We start from the raw sequence: 23,827 nt of genomic DNA on the forward strand, positions 1-23,827 counted from the left end.
TCTTCCAGCCTCTAGAGGTTACAGGTACTCCCTGGCTCATGGTGGTATCACTTTGGTCTCTGCTTGGTTTCTAGATGGCCTTCTTTGTCCATGCATGCCTTCTTCTGCTATGACATTGAATTTAGGGTCCACTCGCCTAATACAGATGATCTCATCTCGTGATCTTTAAATATATCTGCAAAGACACCCTTGTCCAAGTAAGGTCACAGTCACAGATTCTGAGGTGTGGATATTTCTTTTTGGGGGCCACCATTCTACCTACTACAGATATGAAGCCCCTTATCTCACAATAGTCACAACTCCTCTGCTTATTTAAGTTCAACTGACCAGGACTTCCAAAACTAGCAGGAATTATATAACCCAGGGCTGACCAGTCACATGATTCCACCCTTCTAGTCACAATGATTGGTTTATGTGGCTTAAACCAACCCATATTTAAAGCTGCATTCCTATGTCACAAATGCAAAAGGAGCTAATGCCTGAAAGGATTTAAAAAATAGCTTTAAAAATCAGTCAATTATTTTTAGTGTACAAGCCGAGTTCCAAAACTAATTGCTAGTTAAAATGAATAGCAAGTTTTGCAAGTTTTATAATATAGACATGGTCCATCATTACTAATAATATGCTAAAAATCCATAGCTAACTTTTTAAAAAATATTTTTATTTATTTATGAGAGAGAGAGAGAGAGAGAGAGAGAGAGAGAGAGGCAGAGACACAGGCAGAGGGAGAAGCAGGCTCCATGCTGGGAGCCTGATTTGGGACTTAATCCCAGGTCTCCAGGATCAGGTCCTGGGCTGAAGGCGGTGCTAAACCGCTGAGCCACCCGGGCTGCCCTATAGCTAACTTTTATATAGAAATGAGTATCATAATGGTTGTAAAATTTGCAAATTGTTCTCTGCTTCAGGCAATAGTCTTCAATATTTAATTTTTAAATAAATGCATTTATTTATTTAAGTACAGAAACAATCTTAGAAAAATAAGAGTTTGAACAAAAGGGAAAAATTAAACTAAATCAATATCACTACAGTAAAATGATCCATAGTATATGATTCGCTGAAAGCCATGGCATTTAACTTCACATTAGAATTCATATAAGTACAATTAAAGATAGAGCAGAGCAAATAGATTATATAAAAGGCAATAACACAAAATAAGTCATTTGCCTTTAAGGTTTTTAGGTGACTTATAGACTTGAATCACATTGAATTCACAAGGAAAAAAATCTGTCTAGGTAAATGAAAAACGGGTCTATCTGAATAGTTAGTAGAATTAAAATACATCTGAAGCCTAAGGAAATGTCATTGAGTAAAATAACAGTAATCGCCTGTGGAATACAGCCCATCTGACTCTGAAAAGGATTTTTAGTAAGCTTTGTCTCATCATTTCAAGAGGAGTTAGTAAGCAATGGAAGAAACGGGGAAGCTGGACAGCGTACATGCTTGCCTCACTGCTCCTTTGAGTCACCCATCAAGGAAAGTTACCTGTCATTGCAGTGGGAGCATGGATTAATGTGTAACTTACTGTAGCCTGACATTCCCATCCATCTTCAACTGTCCTGCAAGCATGAGGCATGCTGAATGGAAGATCACTTAGAAATAATGCAACTCACTCATGCCACGAAGAACTTCTTATCCACATCACATTTGACCAACACCACAGGGCTCTTTTAGATTCCAGATGGGGGAAAAATTAAATAAGCCAGAGGGTGACAGAATGGGAGGCAAGAAAATTACAAACCATATTTGATTTTGTGAGCTTTTCCTGATATTTCCATTTGGACATTAAGTAATACTTACTAGAATCATGTTGACATTTGCCACTTCACCCATTGGTGTGGTTAAGAAAAAATAATTTATAAGAATAAAACTTCAAATTGAAGAGGAATTCATTTTCAAAAAATATTTTCTCCTCCTTATTTGTTTCTTTTCTTTACTGGTGAGTCTAGGTAGCATGGAATGATAGGCTAGAACTGTTTATATTTGATGCTCAGTTTATCATCATTTTAAAAAAGATACTCAAGTTTTTGTTTGGTTTTATTTTTTTTAAGTTTTTATTTATTTATTCATGAGAGACATAGAAAGAGAGGCAGAGACATAGGTAGAGGGAGAAGCAGTCTCCCTTGCAGGGAGCCTAATGCCAGACTTGATCCTAGGGCCGTGGCATCATGACCTGAGCCAAAGGCACTCAACCACTGAGCCACTCAGGTGCCCTATTTGGTTTTATTTTTAGATAGCAAGAATTGATTTGCTGCATCAGGTTCTTGAGGCAGACACTACACTGGAGGTGGAAACAGAGTTCTAGGCTCACTTTCCATCTCCGAGCTTTAGAGCTGTGTATGGGACTTGGGCTCCTGATGTTCCTGGAATGTTTCAAAATCCAAAGGGGCCACAGCATTTCTGGAACTATGGGAAAGTAAGTACACAAACGTGCTCAACATGGTTTTGCTGGATTGTGTCATCCCCAGGAAGATTCTCACTGCAATCAGCTTATTCCAAAAGGATTCATTTCATTAAGACTGTGTCGATTACCTGTATTAGGCACAGTGGGGATAACAACAACAAAAGCAAAAAACAGAACATAGTAGTCCTGTTTTTGAAGAAGCATGAGACTGCTTGGCATTATGGAATTTGGGGCCTCCAGCCAGAGCCTTCTAGGGGATCCTCTTCAACATACTAACTTTCTAGATGAGACAATAGAATTTGAGAGATACTGAAGTCCATACCCAGCATCGCATGATAAATGTGCTAACACTAGAGAGTAAGTTCCTAAATCTCATCAATTCTCTTCAACGTACTCTGTAGATAACAGAGTAATAACAAGAGTGGGGCGGGTGAAGAACAGGGAAGCATGCAGAAGCATAAATTACACCTCCACAGCCTGCGGAAGAATTCTTGGAGCTGAGAGTTATGTATCAAAGGGAGACATGACATGAATTGTCCAAGAGAAGATGGAAAATAATTCATAGCATGAGATAGTCATAGACTTTAGTACAGGCATGGAAACAAAAGCCATCTATTTAGGAAATAGTAGAGAGATCTGTAACTATGGCAAGGTTTTAACCTAAGGACAAGGGATAGGTTGATAATGGAGAGGAGGCAAGCTAAGCTGTATTTGAAAAGCCTTGGAGCTTAACAGGATAGGTCTTAATACAATTTAATCAATTGAAATAAAAATAAATAGCATTAAGAGCTCTTAAGCTCATAAAATTGATTCTACTTTTGGGAAACCAGTTAAACACAAGAACGCTTTGGGGCTAACTTTATTGAATGTAAGTTATGGACAAATGGATGATGACATTTTAGTAAATATGCTGCCCGTCACACACTGAGTGTGTTTGCTTTGTACTTTAAAACTCAATGGCAAATTTTAAGTCAAACGTTTTCTGGTGCTTATGCACAGTGTATTTGCCAATTTACCACGAGCTGGTCTGTAGTTTGGAGTGTTTCTGTGTGTCATATAGCACTCGCATAATTAAAATAACATTTAAAAGGATACATATAAAATGTTTTGACATTTAAAAATGTTCTGGACAATTCATATACAAAAATGATCTTTATTCCTATTGACAATTTTTGACAGATCCAATATGGTCATAGGGTAACAGGCAAAATACAAAACTATTATTTGTGGCTTTTGGAATCACATTGAACGAGGAAAGTTTATAAAATAAATATAAATTATAGTGACAGAATACTAGTGGGTACTCATTAATTGCATGTTAAAAATAAACATAAAAAAGCATAGGGTTCGAATATCCTAAATGCAGAGGATGTGGATTTTACAACAAAGAACATGTGTATAAATGGAGAAGAAATTTTCATATTTGAATTTCTAAACATGCTAAATTACAACATAATTCATTTTTTCTTAGGGTACATGTTATAATAGCTAAAGAATTTGTTCAGAAATTATTGATAAGTATTCCATTTTGTTTGCCTTTTTTCATTCATGGTGCCTCTAAAAGGAAGAAGTAGGGCTAAAATTATTCTGCATAAATCGAATCTTACAACATAAAGCTATGGGGTTCCTACTCATGGCAATTCAGGTAAAATAGAGAAATTCTTTTTTTTTCTTTACTTCATATTATATTGAAATCTCAAAATTAATCTTGTTTAATTTATTTATGATTTATTTATTGGAGAGTGAGAGACAGAGAATGGGGGGAGGGGCAGAGGGAGAGAATTTTTCAAGCAGAAAGATTCTGGGGCCCCACCTGGGGCCCAGGATCCTGAGATCATGACTTGAGCTGCAACCCGGAGTTGGATGCTCAACCGACTGAGAAACCCAGGCGCCCCAGTCTCTCCTGTTTTAAAAATAATTGCAGTAAGTAGCTCAAACTGGCTAGATGTTTTCTTCCCCCATATTTTGCTTTAAGAAGATAATTTTCAAAGTACAGCTTGTATACTGCCTAACATAATAATAAAAACCAATAATGTACACAACTATACAAGAAGATACTGTATGGCTAGAGAAAGGCAGATCTATACTTGAGATTGCCAAAAAGGAGAACAAAGAATAGTGATTTCCTTACATGGTTTACACAAAGTATCACCTAGAGAAAGAGAAGGGACAAAGGCAATTTGAAAGACAGTTTAATCCATTTCAATGTACGATTGCATATCTGTCTTTTAAAATGTTTTAGTAAGTGAAGGCATAAGAATAACATGGACAATGGACAAAAAACCATATTTCTTTGGAATACAAGAGTAATTTCTTTGTATTTATTAGAGACTCAGATTTGAAAGAGTATAGGGCAAACAGGATATAGCATTTGAAATTAAAAACGCTTTATATGATCCTTGCTGCAGCCCTTTGTAAGTTATACTATATACTAATATTTGGCACTAAAAAGCAAAGTTAACATATACATTTGGTACTTTCATTATAGGGATGTGTTTATTGGTTATTAATTTAGCTGTTATCTGTAAACAAGGGAGCATGGTGGAGTCAGTGATTTTTATCTGAAACAATAAATACCTCCTCAGAATGATATCTTTTCCTTCTTAACCACATAAATTTCTTTCTGCTCTAGAACTCTGACTTGATTGATGTCCAGTATAGAATACTTCACCACCTTCTCTCTTACCCAGTCTTTTTTTTTTTTTTTTAAATTAATTTTTATTGGTGTTCAATTTACCAACATACAGAAAAACACCCAGTGCTCATCCCGTCAAGTGTCCACCTCGGTGCCCGTCACCCATTCCCCTCCAACACCCGCCCTCCTCCCCCCTTCCACCACCCCTAGTTCGTTTCCCCGAGTTAGGAGTCTTTATGTTCTGTCTCCCTTCCTGATATTTCCCAACATTTCTTAAGACTGTGTATTTCTGAGAAATGAGAGCCTTCTTGATTCTTTTACAAACAAAAAACAGAAAACCAATCCAGACACTTGTAACCTCATCTGGAAACATATTCACACTAAAATTTCTTCACAGAACTTATGATTGATGCAAACAGCTAGGACTGTGTGTTGTTTACAATGCTGGAGTACCATTCTTCTATTGTGACTTCACTCTTACTTACATGATCTTTGGAAGAGTGGAAGTTTTATAATTTTTCTCTATAGTTCCCCAGACATTTATAAAACTTTATCTGATATCACATGTAAAATATCTAATGTATTTTTTGAGATTTATTTATTTGAGAGAGAGAGAGAAAGAGAGGGAGGTGGAGAGAGAATCTTAAGCAGATCCCATGTGGGGCATGGAGCCTGACTCATGTTTTGATCTCACCACCCTGACTTCATGACCTGAGCCAAAATCAAGAGTCAGATGCTCAACTGACTAAACCACCCCAGGTGCCCCTCTAATGTATTTTTTTGCTTACATATCTCACTACAACCACTTTCCTTGCTTATAACTTCTAAAAACAGGTAATGTGAGGAAAAGGGCAGTGCTTTTAATATGTGCATTTATATTTTACATACACACATACAAATATTCATGTACATGTACACACAACAGAGAGAAAGATACAGAGAGAAAGACAATCTGCTAGATCATATCTCTATATAAAGCCCAAAGCAAAAGTGAATTTTCTTAGATAATTGAAAAAAAAAAAGACATTCAGCAAGAGGTTAGTTGTTCCTGTTGCAGCCTTCCAAATGAGAAACTTATGAAAGCATGAATACTAAGGCAGCAAGGACATTGGAGCTTCAACCCTGATGTACTGGATGAGCATGATGACAGAGCCAGTTTATTTTTTCCCAACTAGTTGAAAAAACAGGCCCTTCAGATTCAAATTGTCGGTCGAGCCATCTCCTGGTTGTCTAATGTGCTCTGAGATAAAGTCTGAGGTTTTATCATAATTCTTAGGAGGTGCTCTGGGATGAGCAAGTGGAATGATGTACAGACAGATGTGGCTGACAAACATGCTCTCCACTTCAATCCAAATATTTCCGTTAGATACATATATCTGCTAAAGAAACTTAGTGCTATATGCATGCAATGAAGGATAAAAGCACCAAGTGGTAGGCCTCAGTGATGTTCTTAGAGAGACAAAACATTTCATGTGGCATTTAAATCTTCATTAGATGTGCCATTTTTTGTACAACCCAGTGTTACATTAACAGAATCAGCAGTTTGCTAAACAGAGACACTGTGCCCCATGCAGGATTCACGCATCCAAACTTACTTATTAATGTCTTTGAAAATGAAATTCGGAGAGTATTTGTGCTCAGATAATTGTTGGACCAGAAGAATTTCTCACACATTCACTAAGATATAATATGTCCCTATAATGCACCTAATACTAAATCATGCAATTGTTTTTGCAACAGTCAAATATTTTCCCACTCTATTTTTGCCTATCGTAAAATTTCAATTTTGAAATTATCATGAGACATTATTTCCAATTGCTTTGTTCTGTAGTTGTTCAACTGTTTTATCTTGTGAGAACCTTAATTTTCAGAATTCACTGATCCTTTTCAGTATTTTATCAAAAAATGAATTGTGACAGAAGAGCATGAATAATTATATTCATGCTGACAGAGTAATAGTGCCGGTTATTTTCAGTGAGGGGGCATGAAGAGTCCCTCCTGTTGACTGTAGCTACTGTTATTGCTGAGAAGGCCTATTCTACTATAGAAGCAGAAGTATAAAACAAATATATGAACTCTTACTGGGACACTCAAAAATCCCCCATTCTACCATTGGCACCTCATGCAGTGTTTACTGGCTGGGCGTCAGAGTAGCTTAATCCCAACACACCAGACATCCAGTTTAGGGTCCTGAAGTCATGGTGACATCGAACAGTAGAAGTACTTTCCCAATGGTGGAATCAATGCATTACATAAAAATCAACATTGAATAACATTATGGAGGAAAGAAATCATTGCCCCCTTTGCTAATCTTCACTGTCAGCATTCATATTTTTCTAGAGATCAAGGTAAAGACCCAAATTCTACTCCTTCTCTAGGAATTTATTTTTTTTTTTTAAAGATTTTATTTATTTATCATGAGAGACATAGAGAGAGAAGCAGAGACACAGGCAGAGGGAAAGCAGGCTCCATGCAGGGAGCCTGATGTGGGACATGATCCTGGGTTTCCAGGATCCCACCCCGGGCTTAAGGCAGCGTTAAACCGCTGAGCCACCAGGGCTGCCCCTTCTCTAGGTGTTTAAAGCCAGCAATTTATAAAAGTTGCCTTTTGTATAAATGGTCAAATTTTAATATTCCTTCTCTGGAGTATGCCTTTGAAATTTGTATTTGTATTAAATGTGTTAAGAAAATACCTCTCCCTTAAGAGGTTCACATTTTTATTTACAAAGTAAATTATATAACAAAATAAATACCTAGTTTTTCAGATATTTGAAAATCTAACAATGAGGAATATTTAAGTCAACCCAAGTTACTGTTTCTAAAAATCAAAACCTTTGTAGTTTACAAACTATTTTCAACCACTACCAGTCTCTTCGGACAATTACCTTTCTGCCCTAAGTAACTGTTTTGGTTGTTTATTTTTATAATTAAAATAATTGAGTGTGTAAAATTTGCCCAATTTATAATTTAAATTATGAAAATGTATTAAGTAAATATTATTTTCCTTTGCTAAAGAAATATGAAGCCGACACCCTCAGTTCTTCAGAGAAATGTGGGTTAAATTTCCTATATTTTTTCTTTATAATAAACAGGAAAATTCTAGAATATTAAATATTATCAACTTCATAGCTCAATATTTCTGTCATCCACTATTATATAAGTGATTCCATGTGAATTTGGTAATCTTTTAACATTAATATGAATGATTTTGTTGTTTATGCTTTAAAGTAAAATTAGGAAATAATTTTTCTTTTCTGAGTGTTTCAATTATGTTATGAAATTTTTCCATCTCTGGATGATTTCACTATGTTCTTAAAAAAATTCTGCAGAAGTGGCTTATCTCATCAAATATAACTGTTTCAATATTGTTTCCACCTAAATAAATGTTCACCATAATATATTTCAGATTGCAGAGCTGCTGTGTTCACTGTTTCAAATTATACTACTGTTATCATAAAACATACTAATTAAATATATATTTTATTAGATCTTCAAAATTCGAATTGATTCAGGGTATTTGTAGTGAATGGTAGAGCTGTTAGTGTAGTAATTAAGAAATATGTCATTTTATCTATGTCAGTATCTACTATGGAGCAAATTCATTATGTATAATTTTTTGGTAAAACAAATAAATGTGGAAAGCAGAAATATGGAAGACATAGTCAGATGCACATGTAGAATTAGAGTAGTATTTAATATTCAGAGATTTTTTGCTTAGCGTTAAAATTCTATTTGTCTCACAATTTGATAAAGAATAAAAAGGAGTAAATTATTTTATAAAGGACAAAAAATTATTTTCCATGACATACTCTACCACAATCAGCCTCTAATAATCTCTCATTAATTTGTGTTGCTGTTTGGATATATAGGATAATGTATTATTTAGGGAAAAATGGGCATAAAATACAAGGTAGTCACCCTCTTTCTAGACATTTTGAGCAACTGTCTCCCTCTTTTTGACTTTGGCCATTTGAATAAATTACTAATGACAGGACATATAGTATGATACAAAGTTTTTGTAACACGGTGTAGAAAATCACCTTGATGTGGTGATACCTTTAGCTACTGTACCAATCAAATTATCCTGGATATTGGGACTGAAATCTCATGTACCAGATTAAATGCTTATATCATGATTTATTTAGTCCATTTTAAATGGAGTCAAACATGAAGTAAAAGAGATAGGTAAGTTTAAGGCACAGACAGAGGTCATATGACTGGACCTGAATTATATGATGGGATTCTCAGTCTACATGGGCCATCTCTCACATGGTGGTCATGTTAGGCAGACTAGAGCTGACATCTAAGCAAGGGTGCTCGAGAAGATGAAATGTGCCTTGGGCTGATGATACACACTTGGTCTGTAGGAGAAAGGAAGGGCCCGCCTGGCCAGAGTTCTGCGTTTCTAATTAGCTACTGTAAAGTTATGGCTTTTATCTGAATATCTTGGGGAAGTGTATGTAAGACCTGATTAAACCATACGTGATGTTTCTAAAGAGCAATAGACTAAAGATGACAGAGCTGGCAGCCCAGAGGTGGCATGACAATGGTTTTATCTTCCCATTTTTTTCCATCTTTAAATAAAAGTCTTATCTATTCGATCTTATTTTCTATTGATTCTATCTTTAGTGTGTCTTACAGATTATTTTATTATTAATATTATTATTATGAATTATGTCAAGGATAATGCCAACTCATTATACAAGCTTAATAGTTCCTATGAGCCCCACCCATATGTCAAAAACTTATAACTTAATGTTATCCTTAGACTTAATGTTGCTTATGAATTTCATAAGTAATTCATATCTTTCTTATCTTTTATGGCAAAATAGACTACTTTCAAATAAATCAGTAAACTTTTGTCATTGCTTATTAAATATATCTTTCAGATTGAAAGAATGTATATCTATATCTATCTATATCTATATCTATACCTATATCGATATCTATATCATCTATATCTATATCTATCTATATCTACCTATCTGTCTATCTACTTATCTAAACTATTGAGTTTTGGGACATCTGGGTGGCTCAGCAGTTGAGCATCTGCCTTCGGCTTGGAGCATGATCCTGGGGTCCTGGGATCAAGTCCTGCATGCGACTCCTTGCCGGGAGCCTGCTTATCCCTCTGCCTGTGTCTCTGCCTCGCTCTCTGTGTCTCTCATGGATAAAAAAAAAAAAAAGAAAAAAAATCTTTAAAAAAAACTTGAGTTTTATCTTAATTGGGAGAATACAAAAACTATTTATTGAAAAGGAACAAGAGTAGGCCTGCAGGTTGTTAACAGATGACAGAGAGAATGAGATAAACCCTCATGCGTCATTTACTTTTTTCTTCTAGTTCAATATCTGGCACTTAATATGCACTGAATAAATACTGGTTGAATAAATAAATAAGATTGAATTTGTGAAGCAAAAGATGATCAGATTGGAAAGATTTTCCTAATATATCTAAGTAAGTTTATTTCATGGCTATGGAATACTATCCCAGTTCTTATAGAAAAGGTACAGAAGCCTTTATTGATGGCATTATACATTAATATGTTATAATATTCACAAAACAAAGATAAAATCACACATACCATAGTGAGTGTGTTTGTTAATAATTTAACCAAAAAAAATCTAGAATGGATTAAAGTAATTGTTTGAGGGCTTAGAGATGTAGAGTGATATTCTTGAGCCAGCACTGTTTTTTTTTTTTAATTTTTTTTTTTTTTATTTATTTATGATAGTCACAGAGAGAGAGGGAGAGAGAGAGAGAGAGGCAGAGACACAGGCAGAGGGAGAAGCAGGCTCCATGCACCGGGAGCCCGATGTGGGATTCGATCCCGGCTCTCCAGGATCGCGCCCTGGGCCAAAGGCAGGCGCCAAACCGCTGCGCCACCCAGGGATCCCGAGCCAGCACTGTTTAATGGAAATCAATTTATGCCCCCTTTCAGAGCATCTCCTAACTGCTAGAATGGTAATGACAGGAGGTGAGCAGCAACAGTAGGCATAATTTGCTCCAGTTTCAGTAAGTTATTTGATTTAAGGTTCTCTGATATTCATGTGGGCAAGAAGGAAAAATATTGACTAAGTTATAATCCATATTGAATATAAAATTCTTTTTTTAAAAGATTTCATTTATTTATTCATGAGAGACACACAGAGACATGCAGAGACACAGGCAGAGGCAGAAGCAAGCTCCCTACGGGGAGCCCCATGCAAGACTCAATCCCAGGACCCTGGGATCATGACCTGAGCCGAAGGCAGATGCTCAATCACTGAGCCACTCAGGTGTCCCTGAATATAAAATTCTATAGTGAACTAGAATACAGTACACTTTGGTTGATTTGTAATATAGGCTAGATATTCACAAAAAAATGTTGAGAAGAAACAATATTTGGAGATATCGAAATCCAACAATTTTATTACGTTACTTGAATAGGACAGAGAATATGTATCACAATTACAGATGGCATCAGCTCAGTGAGTTAGGGGATAACTTGCCTTGGCCAAATGACAACCACAATGTTCACAGCCTGTCATTCTGTTAGAGGAAGGACTTTGAAATGTGTGAAAGATTTTGGGGAAGAACACCAGGAAGGTTAGAGCACGTGTACTCTAAATTGCTAAAGTGAGCAAGAGGGAAGAGCAGATATTGTGACATTGTCTTTAACACCAGTCTTGGTTTCCTTTCTTTTTTTTTAGGTCTTGGATTTTATCCTCCCTGCCAATATCTATCTTTTCATTTGTTTATTTAGACCTTTTACATTTATAGTGATTATAGTGATCAATAAATACCATTCTTGTAACTGTTTTGAATTCATTGTATTTGCTGGTTGTTCCCACCCACCTTTCTGGTTTTAATGAACTATTCCATATGATTTCATTCAATCTCTTCATTTAGCATATAATTTATGCTTCTTTGAAAACATATTTAGTTGTGTCCCTAGAATTTACAAAATACATTTTAAAATAATCCAAATCCACTTTGAAATAACATCACACTGCTTCATTTATAGTTCCTGAATGCTAAAATAGCATATTCCCATTTCTCCCTCTGACTTTATTCATTTCATTTTCCCATCAAGTGTACACATCAAGATATGTTGTCACTATTTTTTTTACAAAGGAATTATCTTTTTAATTAATTAAAATATTTTTAAAAAGGATTTCATTTTGTCTTCATTTATTCCTTCTCTAATGTTCTTCTTTATGCAGATTCAAGTTTCTAACCTTAACTTTTTCTCCTACCTGAAGAATCTTCATTTTTTGCTAACAATAATCCCTCCAATTTTTGTTTGTTTGGAAGTCTTTATTCTCCTTTATTTTGGAAGGATACTTCCTTTTGATATAGGATTCTAGATTGGTACTTTTTTTCTTTCAACACTTAAAAAATTTCACTCTACTCTTTGGTTACTTGGTTTCTGAAGAAAAATCCAATGTGATTGCTATTTTTGTTTCCCTATAGGGTTTTTTCCCCTTCTCTCTAATTTCTTCTAATAGTCTTTCTTCGTCTTTGGTTTTCTGCAGCTTGAATATAATATATGTAAGTATCATTTTTTTATATATATTTATACTGCTTGGTGTGCTCTGAACTTCCTGGACCTAAGATTTGGTGTATGTCATTAATTTTGGCAAGTTCTCAGCAATTATTACTTTAATAATTTCTTTTACTTTATCCTCTCTTTCTTCCCTGTGGGTATTTCAGTTATGCATATTTTATAAATTCATTTCAGCTTGGGAAATTTTTATTGACTTATTTTCAAGTTAACTGGTTCTTTCCTCAGCCATGCTAATCATCATCTTCTGATGATCTGGTTCAAGGCATTCTTTATTTCAGTTACAATTGTTTTGTTTTGTTTTTTAATTTTTAGCATTTCCTTTTGCTTTTTTCTTGGAGTTTCCATTTCTCTGCTTAATTATGCATGCGGTTTTGCAGGTTGTCATTAGAGCCCTGGACATGCTTATCATTGTTATTTTAAATTCTCTCGCTGATATTGTCAACATCTGAGTCATACCTGACTTTCATTCTGATAGTTGCCTTGCTTTTTCACAGTTATGTATGTATGTACCCACAAATGGAGATCTGTGTATTTATTTATGTATCTGGTCATTTGGATTGTCTTGAAATTTTTTTGAAAGCCAGCCATATTTTTTGGATAATAGTTATTGAAGTAAACATTTATTTTGTGTGAGGATTTATGTTAATACAGATAGAAGTTGGATTGTGTACTAAGTACACTTGGTGTAGCTTAGTACCAGGAGGCTTCAAACTCCTCTTGTGCTCTGGTTTTGGTGACCCTCAATGCTTTCATTCTTTTTCCATAATACTGCTTTCCAGACATAGAGTGGTTCTTGCAGCTCTTTCAACTATGACTTTTATTAATCTGAGCCTTGCTGGTGTGGCGGTAGGATGTGAACCGAGAAGCATTCTATATCTTTTAATTAAGTCTCAGTTTTTTGTGGGCTTGTGTCTTAAGGCTCCGGTTTTTATATACGTTTCTATTTTCTTCCATTGGTACAGCTTTCCCTACTATCCTTTCCCTCTGTGTAGCATTCTTAATTTATTTCTGTGATGCCTTGTTCCCTCTTGACTGTGTTTTTTATTTCTTAAAATGGTCCCTCTTACTTTGTACAGGAAGGCTGGAGGGGTCTGGAGGGATGAGAAATTCCCTTTCTCTGGCTTAGATAAGATTTCATAAGTGTATTTTGGTGATGTCCTTTACCCTGGAGAATAGGTTTTTGTTATGGCAAAGTCTCTGGTGTGCTATATTGACTCTTTTCTTTCTCTGGCAGTGTCAGAAAAGAACCTTTCTTTGATATTTACCATGAGAAACTGATGGAGTTCTTCAGGCAAAGGAAGTATGGTGGCCCCCTAAGACTGCATCCCCAAGATTTTCTCTCTCAGGCTAGTTCACACTCAGAATCCTGTAATTTGTCAAAATTACCATTTAAGTGTTTCTTGTAGTTCTGGGACATATCTACTACCTAGTGAGAAATATATTATCATTAATAATGATAATACTTAATAATGGTTATCATATAATTATCCATATATGGCCCATAGTTTATTGTCTATGGCTTCCACTCCAGGTAAACAGATCTTGATTGCTCTACCTCTCAAAAAGAAGTATTGATTATTTTGGAATGAAATCTTGAGAAATAAGTGACCTCTGAATTGTTCATTGCAGCTAAAGTGCCTTCGACAAAATTAAACACACCTTAAGTGTTGGAATACCCATTATTTATCCTTATATCACCCAAAGCACTTCATACTGAGACTCAAGCTTAATAAGCATTTAATATATATTTGATGGAGTTGCCTATTGAGATCAGTCATTGAAATTAACAGGATTCCTGTTTAAAGGGGGCCTGTTTAAAGTGGTCACACAGGCAACTTTAATAATATTAATATAATCTTCCTGAGATATCTTATTGCTTGTATAACTCTTTCACAACCCTTAGATTTGTTTGCTCCTGTAAACCTCAGTATGGGCAAGGACTATCAAGTTCAGTCAATCCATAAACTGGGTTGAACTTTTCGTTTGCATTTTACTAAGGTAAAAATTGAATATTATTAAATTTTGTTAAGACTGAATTACTCATTTTAACACACCTATTACTTAGAAGAACTTGAGATAAAGAGATCAAAACTATTTCCATTTAACTCAACCCTTGACACTCATACACAATTATGTGTGATTAATCACAAGTGATTTATGTCATCTTCATTTATTTCTATCATTTTACTTCTATGATTAACTATGCATATTTGGAAGTGAGAACACATCTAACAAAATAATGTTGTCTATTTATAATTTAATGAGTGCAGAGGCAATCCATATTTAAAGCATAATTTTATGAAAGAAGCTTACATGAATACTTACAGAAGATAAACTGAAACATATAATAGACATATAAGAAACATATAAGAGATCCAAAGGCTTTCAACACTTTAAAGACCAGATTTAGAATGGATTAGCAGGTGTGATTACAGAAAATATTACATAATTCAGGGTATATTCATGTGAACTTTAAGGCATTTTACCGAAATTCTCAGATGACTTCCTATTTTCTTTTACATTCTCGATGATCTTTTTAAAGTAATCTCCAATATCTGCTACACTAAATAGCCAAAATTTTTTAAAAGACCCAAAACAAAAACCCATGCTGTTTTGTTTTTTCTATTCTGTGCAATTTACAAGCAGTATTTTTGTAAACATTACTTCATGCTCTTTACATTTTGTAGTTTAGTTAAGGCAAGGGCATTATAAGGGCAAGCAGAAGTATCAAGTGCTCATTGGTGTTCAGTATATAACTTCCTTCAAATCAGAGAAATCCACATATTTCTTGTACTCTGGGTATATATTTACATCTTAATCATAAGATGGAGTATGCCATATTTTGATATTTCTTCCTCAATTTCTCTGGTTAAAATGGCAATTAAATAATAATAATAAATCTGTAATGAAGTCCGAATTCAACTTATGCATTAAAAAATAAATCAGAAATCTCATGGTATTTGCATTTTGAAAAGCAAAATGAAAAGACAAAAGAACACAGCCACTCCCAAATTGTTTCCTGTTATAAAATTTGATTTTACACTGATGACCTCAAGCAGTACATTCTATAAACTGGTTTATGAGGATTTAGGTCTTATATTGAACTTGAAGTACACTCGATCATAAACTCAAGGGCAAAGGTGATACTAACAATCTACACCACCAGGGCATTCTAGCTGCACAAATGCTTTGTTTTTTTTTTTTTTTATGTGATGGAATGATGTGTCTAAACTAACTAAATTTTACTTTGGTCAAACAAGTTTCCTTATGTTCCTTTTTAATGTAATGTTCATTGATAAATGGAGGTCATTCACAGATTATTTTTCTTCCCCACTATTATGATTTTACAAGAACACAGCACTCTCAGTATGTATAGGTTTGGGCATATACTTAATTATTCCATTATAAGAACAGATTCATCTTTATTTTTTTAAAGATTTATTTGTTTATTTATTCATGACAGAGAGAGACAGAGACAGAGAGACAGAGACACAGGCAGAGAGACAAAGAAGCAGGTTTCCTGCAAGGAGCCCAATGTGGGACTCGATCCTGGGATCACAGCCTGAGCTAAAGGCAGATGCTCAACCACTGAGTCACCCAGGCATCCCCAGATTTATCTTTAAAGTGAAAATTTAACTTTGACAAATATCAGTAAGTCTCTACAGGTGATTTAAGAGGAGAGCACACATTATGAATTCAGTTTTCAGGGATACATAGGTTCAGTTCACTTTGCTTTTTTAGAATTTTAAAATTTTTTAAATAAGGGAAAGGGTAACACTCCTATTTATTAATTCAGTTTATTGATGACAGTGTATTTTGGCCAACTTACATTTAAGTCCTTCAACATAAAGGATTAAATGTAGATGAAAGAAGATGATGATGGTGATGAGGATGTGTTTGTGTTCACATAATACATTCCCTATAAAATATGGAGCAGCAGGCATTAGGAACTGACCGTGCTATTATTTTTGTGAATACTTTTTACTTTAAACCTCTTTAAAAGAGATTTGACATTGACTTTCAGATGAATTGCTGTCATACTCAGTCTCTTGAGAGAGGTTTAGGAGAAAAAGAGAATACATTTCCCCTAAACATGACTTGAAATTATTTCAGAACCCTTCAAAACAACTGTTCGGAATCCCAAAGTTCTGTTGTATTATATTTAACTTTGAAAATGGAAAGAAAATAATATTCCCAAGATGACCTCAAAGCCTTTCCCATGCTGGGGCCCAAGCACACACCCTACAAGTGTGTGTTTCCCCAGCTGCAGATGGTGGCATCACTCACACTTCATCAGCATCAGGTCTGTTCAACACACGTTTTCTCATGGAGCACTGACACCAGCTTAAGAGAGGAAATAGAAAATCCAAATATTTTTACAGTAAATATTATATATTTTTGGAATATAAGTTGTCTAATATGTTGTTTCAATAAATGGAATTTTAAAATAATGATTCCTTATATACAGGATAAAAATAGCTTATATTATCTCTGAGGAGAAATTTGGGGTATAAGTTAGAAATAAAATTGAAGACTATGAATAATTCCAAAGCCAGAGCAGATTTATCCTGCATGTTTAACTATTTAAAAAATAGCTCACAGAATCACTAGAATATGCACATTCCATTACAGTTATATGATATCTAAGATTCCCATTTAATAATCTCAGTATGAAATTCTCTTTACAAAATATTTAACAAAAACATTTTTTGTTTTTATTTATAGATACTAATAAAGTAATAATAAATATACAGATGTATATATAGGTAGGTACAATACATCTATGTATGTTATGTATTTATAAATATGTCACTTATTTTTAATGTGTCATATTAAATATTTGTATTTTATATATTATACTTGTATATAATGTGAATATAAAAATGTTTTATTATTGCTATTTCCTAATATCATCTTGGAACATGCAGGGAGTAACTGTAATAAACTTATAAGACTGAAAACATTTTAGTCAAATTATGGATTTTCATATTTGATCCCAGAGCTACTGTTATAAATATATCAGGAATAATTAAGATTCAGAGAAATGGCAAAATATTGGATATGGAGAAGTATCCTGATTTCTAAAAAGGGAGAAAACAATATTTTAAGAAATAAAATACAGCAGAAGCCATTAAGCATAAATCAAGATAAACTAAAATCTTTTTGATATAGTTTGAGAGTAGAGCAATCATGTACCACCTTTGACAAGAGATACATGAAGAATTTCACAATTTCCTTATGGACAAGAGGGACAAATGTGGACCTGGCAGTAATGTAGTCAGATAAAGTTACTACTTGTTGAAAAACTTCATAAATACGATCAGTCATTTGGATAATGAAAAAATAGGAACTCACAATTTTAAATTAGCAAGAGATATAAATACAAGGGGATTTTAATTTATATTTTGTGATAAATATCTGAGAAAGAAATAAGCTATCATTAATGAGATATAATTTCAGGAAGCTTACTGTAAATTTTTGCAGTGAGATTACCATGGTAGGCTGAATAATGGCTCCTCTTCAAAAGATGTACAAGTCAAAATCCCTGGAAGCTGGGTTCACAATTCTTCACATGGAAAAGGGACTTTGTAGCTATAATGAATTCTTTTGAAATGGGGAGATTATCCTGCATTTCCTGGGTGGGTCCAATGTAATCTCAAGAGGGAACTAAGAGAGTCAGAGTCATAAAGAGAAGGTTTGAGGATAGAAACAGAATTCAAGGGGTGCCTGGGGGGCTCAGTTGGTTAGGTGTCTGCCTTCAGCTCAAGTCATTATCCCAGAATCCTGGGGTCATGTCCCGGGTGGGGATCCCTGCTCAGTGAGAAGACTGCTTCTCCCACTCCTTTCCCCCCTGCTTGTGCTCTCCCCCACTATCTCACTCTCTCAAATAAGTAAAATCTTGAGAGAGAGAGAGAGAGAGAGAGAGAGATTGAAAAAGAGACAGAATTCAGAGAGAAGAGAAGAAGCCAGGCTCTTAAGATGGAGGAAGGGGCTACAGGCCAAGAAATGTGAGTGACCTCAGAAGCTGAAAAATGGAAGGAAGCAGATTATTCCCAAAAGCCTCCAAAAAGAACACAGCGCGGTGGACCTTAGATTTCTGAACTCTAGAGCTGTAAAAGCATAAATCTGTTGCTAAGACACTAAATTCGTATTAGGTTGTTCATCAGCAGCTGAAAATGCAATTATAAACCAAATGAGTGTGTTTTAAATGGGGTGCATACTTAAGTTATTTATATGGAAAAGTTCTGATCTTAGTTAAAATTTATTAAATATTATTCTAAGTATTTGACATCAAGGATACAAAGATAAAATAAGAAGAGCACCTGCCTTAAAAGTTCTGACAAAAAAAACCCATCACTTCCAGTAGTATGGTAAGTATGGGGGTGGTTACAGGGTCAGGGGAGGGTGGGTGGATGGGAAGTGATCAGCTTTGAAGGAGATGCTAGGTCCTGGGAAATACATAGGTAACAGTATCTAGGGAAGGGATTTTCAGGCTAAGAGAATAGACAGGATAAAGTTACCAAGACATGAAACATCTCTGAGCGTGTAAAGGGAAATACACAGCCTGTCATTCCTTGAACATAAACTACTTTGTGAGTCATGGCTTGCAATGTTGCCAGAGAAGATGGCAGAGATGCTTACATTTATCAGAGTTCTGATACAGATAATACAGTGACCAAGTAGTTTTTAAGAGGGAGGAACAAAAATATGATTTATATATTAGAGAAGGGACCCCAACAAGAGGGAATGGCTGCAGCTGAAGAAGCAAATTTTAAAGCTAGATCCAGTGGGCAAATCAGGAGTGACCCTAAAGCAAGGGTAGTGAAAACAAGACAAAGGGGCAGCTTTGAGAATAATCAGGCAAAACTGTGGAAACCATGATTGATTGGATACAAATGAATACATTCTAGGATGAGAAGTCTCAGTTTTATGCTTCATGTAACTGGTAAGCAGATCAGAATTGAACTTTGAAACAGTTTGGAAGAGGAGTAATATAACGAATTCGTATTGAGGGAAAGATTAATCCAGTTTTTGCCATGATAAATTGTCGATGTCCACTGGATTTCCAAGTGAAAAGGTTTGATGAGCAGATTTATACATGCATCTGAATCTTTGTGAACAGAGCATAGAAGTCATGGCTGTGGATTTGACGTAATAAAAACAAGAGAGTGGGTACAATTGCCTAAATCAAGAGATGTTGGGAGAAGGAGAACAGAGGGAAAAGGCAATGCAACCAAAGAATCCCAATATTCATTGTGATGAGATTAAAGGAAACAAGAGAGGTAGAAAATTTCAGAAAAGAGAAATGTCATGATAGTGAAAGGTTTTGGAAAACAAAAGAAATGAAAGGTTTGGAGACTTTCATTATGTAAAGAATAGTAAAAATCACCGAATGTTCTCCGTAAGATAAAATTTATAGCTACTGATGATTTTGTGTGTGATGGTTTCAGTGGCTTAGTGTGAGTAGAAATCCCAAAGCAAAAGTCTGGACAGTGGCTCAGAACTGAGGGAATTCTAAGTGAGTATAGCTGATTCTGTCAAAAGCTGTGGCCGAGTAGGAAAGAGACACTGATGGTAAGAAGCAAGATCAAGGGAGGTTCCTTCTTTTTTCTACCATGGGGAAGACAAATAGACTAATGTTAAATAATTGGTAGGGAAAGAAATTTAAAAATAGGAAGAGTAGAAGCAAATTCTGCAGAGGAGAAGTAAACGTAGACGTGAAAGGATTAACATTGAGGGGTACGGGGTGACTTTATTATCAGAAAATGAAAAGAAGGAGATAGGGCAGTTATTTCCCAGGGGAGTGGTGAGAGGTGAAGACAGTTGCTCCCTGAGTTCTCCAATCTCTCTATTAAAGGGGAAGGGATATCATCTATGTAGGTAAAAGCTATTAGGAAGATGTGGGAGTAGTCACTCAGGATAGTGGGAATTTAACTGGAAAAACAAAGAAGACAAAAGGATTTTCAGGTGACAAGTGTGTCTTGTGAGGTTGGAGTTGAAAATGTAGCAATGAAAAGAAAATATAGTGATGGAGTTGTGGGAAGCATCTGATAATTTGACTATGAAAAAGAGAGAAAGCAAATTATCGGATTGGTTCAGGGGAGCAGTTTTTTAGAATAGGTCTATCAGAATTGGATTTAACAGCACACAACAGTTAAACATCAAGTAACAGTGCCCAAATCATTAGGTTTGAGAGGACTGGTGATCTGAAGAGCTTCCTTCTCACTGGAACTGTCATGCTAACAACAGTCCCAGGAGACTCAGCTTCACACCCTCTGGAAGAGGCTCCTCCCCAGTGACTTGGAAATGTGGTCTGTGAAAAAAAATCTACATTTTCAAATTGACAAGAAGTGAAAACACATGAGGTGGCTGCCAGAAAGATGAATGCTATTTTAGCCTGCATCAGTAGGGATTGAATCTATGAAAAGGAAAATATCAGCATTCTCTGACTTAGCAAGGCCATGTCAGAATGTTGTAGACCCTGCATTTTGAAATGGGATGCTGGCTGCTTGGGACATATCCAAATAAGAGTGGTAGTGATGAGGGGGAGGTCTGGAAAGAAAATGCTGGAACTATTGAGTATAGAAAAGAAAAACATGATTGGTTGCTTTTAGATATTGAACTGATGACACATAAGCTTGATTAGATATTTTCCCAATCATTCCAAAGGAAAGATTCAGAACCAATAGATGGAAATTATGTTGATTCAGGTTTAAGTTTTAAGATAAAACTTGTAGCAATAGTATAGCTCCCATGTTGAATAGGGTCATTTATGAGGTTGTGAGCTTATTAGCACAAGAATATTTTAAGCAGAGGCCTATGAATGTCAATCGGTACTGTAGGTACAGTATAAAAACTCCTGAAATGTATAGGAAGTTATACTAGATAGAATTCTTATGAAAGCATTTTCTATCTCTCTCCGAGATCCTAAGACATACCATTATTCTATACAAAAAGCCTTTTAGAATTAGTTGAATTACTAATGTCTCCATATGAGTGCTATTGAAATCTTACAGAACAGTGATTTGAAGAGGTGAGTTCTAGTGCTGAATTTTACTTACGAAACGAAATCTCTGAGTAAATTACTTAGATTTTTGCATCTCTGTTCTACTATTCACTCTTTTAGAACATGATGCTCTTGCTGAAGAATACTAATATCCTAGAAGATCTCTGCCATTCCTATGAATCCATAGTACTTTAGCAAAGACAAACATTTAACAAGTTGCTTCTTCAAACAGTGTTGGAATAATTTAATACCAAAACAAAACTACACACGCGTGTGCATGTATACACTTACATGTGCATACATACAACTGATTTGTATTCTTGTTCCTCTCTTTGGAAAATTAAGATCTCAAGGATAAAAAAGGTGTCATTCGTATTTTCTTTTCTAATGGTGCTTATCACACTATCTCACAGATCGAAGATCCTAAATTAATTGTTTTTCACTTAATGAGACTGGTGCTATATCCCATAGCCACCATGTGCAGGAGAGGTATTTAATAAAATAAATTCAGCTAAAGAACACTTCAGATTCTATTGGGTTGATGCAGAAAGAAGACAAATCCTAGTGGCATTCAAACTTATGTAAGAATAAAACAGTTTCTATGAAGAAAATTTTAGTGTGCTAGTTGGCCACGTGAGCTCACGTGCTTCTGTGGGGAAATACATTCGCTAGCTACTCTCAGGTCAAACAGTATCCAGTGTTCACAGTGGGCTCCTGTCTTGTGTTTCACTCGGCTATGTTTTTCTTTTTCACAGTTACTAGAGGACAGAGTTGAATATTGGAAAGAGCACTTAGAATGAGATAATCATAGATTCCATCCTGGATTTCTTATTACAAAATATGCAATTTTAAACAAAGCAATGCAACCCAATAAAACTTGGCTTCCTTTTTTAGTCAATGACCACTATGATATACCCTTCCTAGAACTGCCGTAGAAAAATGAGACAATGCATGTGAAACCATTCACTCCAGGGTCTGGCTCATGGTATGCACTCCATCAATGTCACTTGTGAACAATGGTAGAAATGATGAACTTTAACTCACACATTGTAAGGTTCAGGGTGCGACCCTCAGGCCCTTGCCTTTAGAGAGAGCCCAGGACTTGTGGAAATGGCTTGAGGTATGGGTGTATTTTAGAATATAAACCAGTACTTAAAAATTTATTATGTCTTTCCTTTCTTCCTATAATAATTTTGAATGTTTTTCTAGTCTTATTGAACAATTTGTTCTGATTTTGCAATATAGATTCCATTTTCTCTTGAGGCCACTAACTGAGAGAAATATTATGAATTCTTTATAGTCAATTTGTCCTTTTCTTTTTAGTGCCTAAATGTATTTTTCCTACCAACAGTGGGTTTATCTATTCTAGCAGTTATTTAAACATTTATTTATGATTTTTTTCCAAATTCACTTGAATTATCAATGGTAATTTTCCTTAGATTATTTGTAGTTTTCATTTCCTGATATATATCTAAAATAAAGTCTTTGAGAAATCTGGTCATTTCTGATCTCTCAAAACAACATTTTTCTATTTGGATTATGGATGTTAAATGTCATTGTCATTTACTTGCCTGATATATCATGCTTTGCACAATTCATTCTCAAAACGTTCACAGTGTGATCTTCCTTAAGGCTGCTGTTGTAGCTTTCACAGATCTATTTTACACTTCAAGATGCTACATAACCTCTCCTTATCCTTAATTGGTGAAGATCCTTTGGGAACCTTGCTGGTTTTCACTTTATTAGGCAACAAAGTGAATAGAAGGGAAATCTGACCTCTCTCTCCTTTAGGAAAAATTACATTTCTAGTACTTGGAAAAATGGATTATTTTCCTTTAAGCACTAAATGTTCCAAGTAGTTCTTCCATCAGGAATAAAACCACATTTCTGTCAAAATTTTCACATACACCAATTCTGTATGTACAAAAAAAGATAGGATGGCAAAATTAAACAATTCATCTAACGATTTAACAATATGCAAATGAGAGTTGTTCAAATGATCACCTGCTCATGCATGAAGCCACTGATTATATATTAAACCACAGCTTTTTATCTCCATATTTCTAAAAAACTCTACTTTTTTACATAGTACAGGATTTATGGAATAGCTTTTTTTCTCAGTGGTTGATACTTTTGATTCAGATTAGGTTTCATGCATATGAAATAATCTCAACTATCCAATAAACTAACATTTGAAAGTCTACAGTTTTTGAACTCCTATCTTTATTGAATTTAAT

Source organism: Vulpes vulpes, chromosome 6, assembly GCF_048418805.1.
Source record: "Vulpes vulpes isolate BD-2025 chromosome 6, VulVul3, whole genome shotgun sequence".
In the NCBI taxonomy this organism is placed as follows: domain Eukaryota; kingdom Metazoa; phylum Chordata; class Mammalia; order Carnivora; family Canidae; genus Vulpes; species Vulpes vulpes.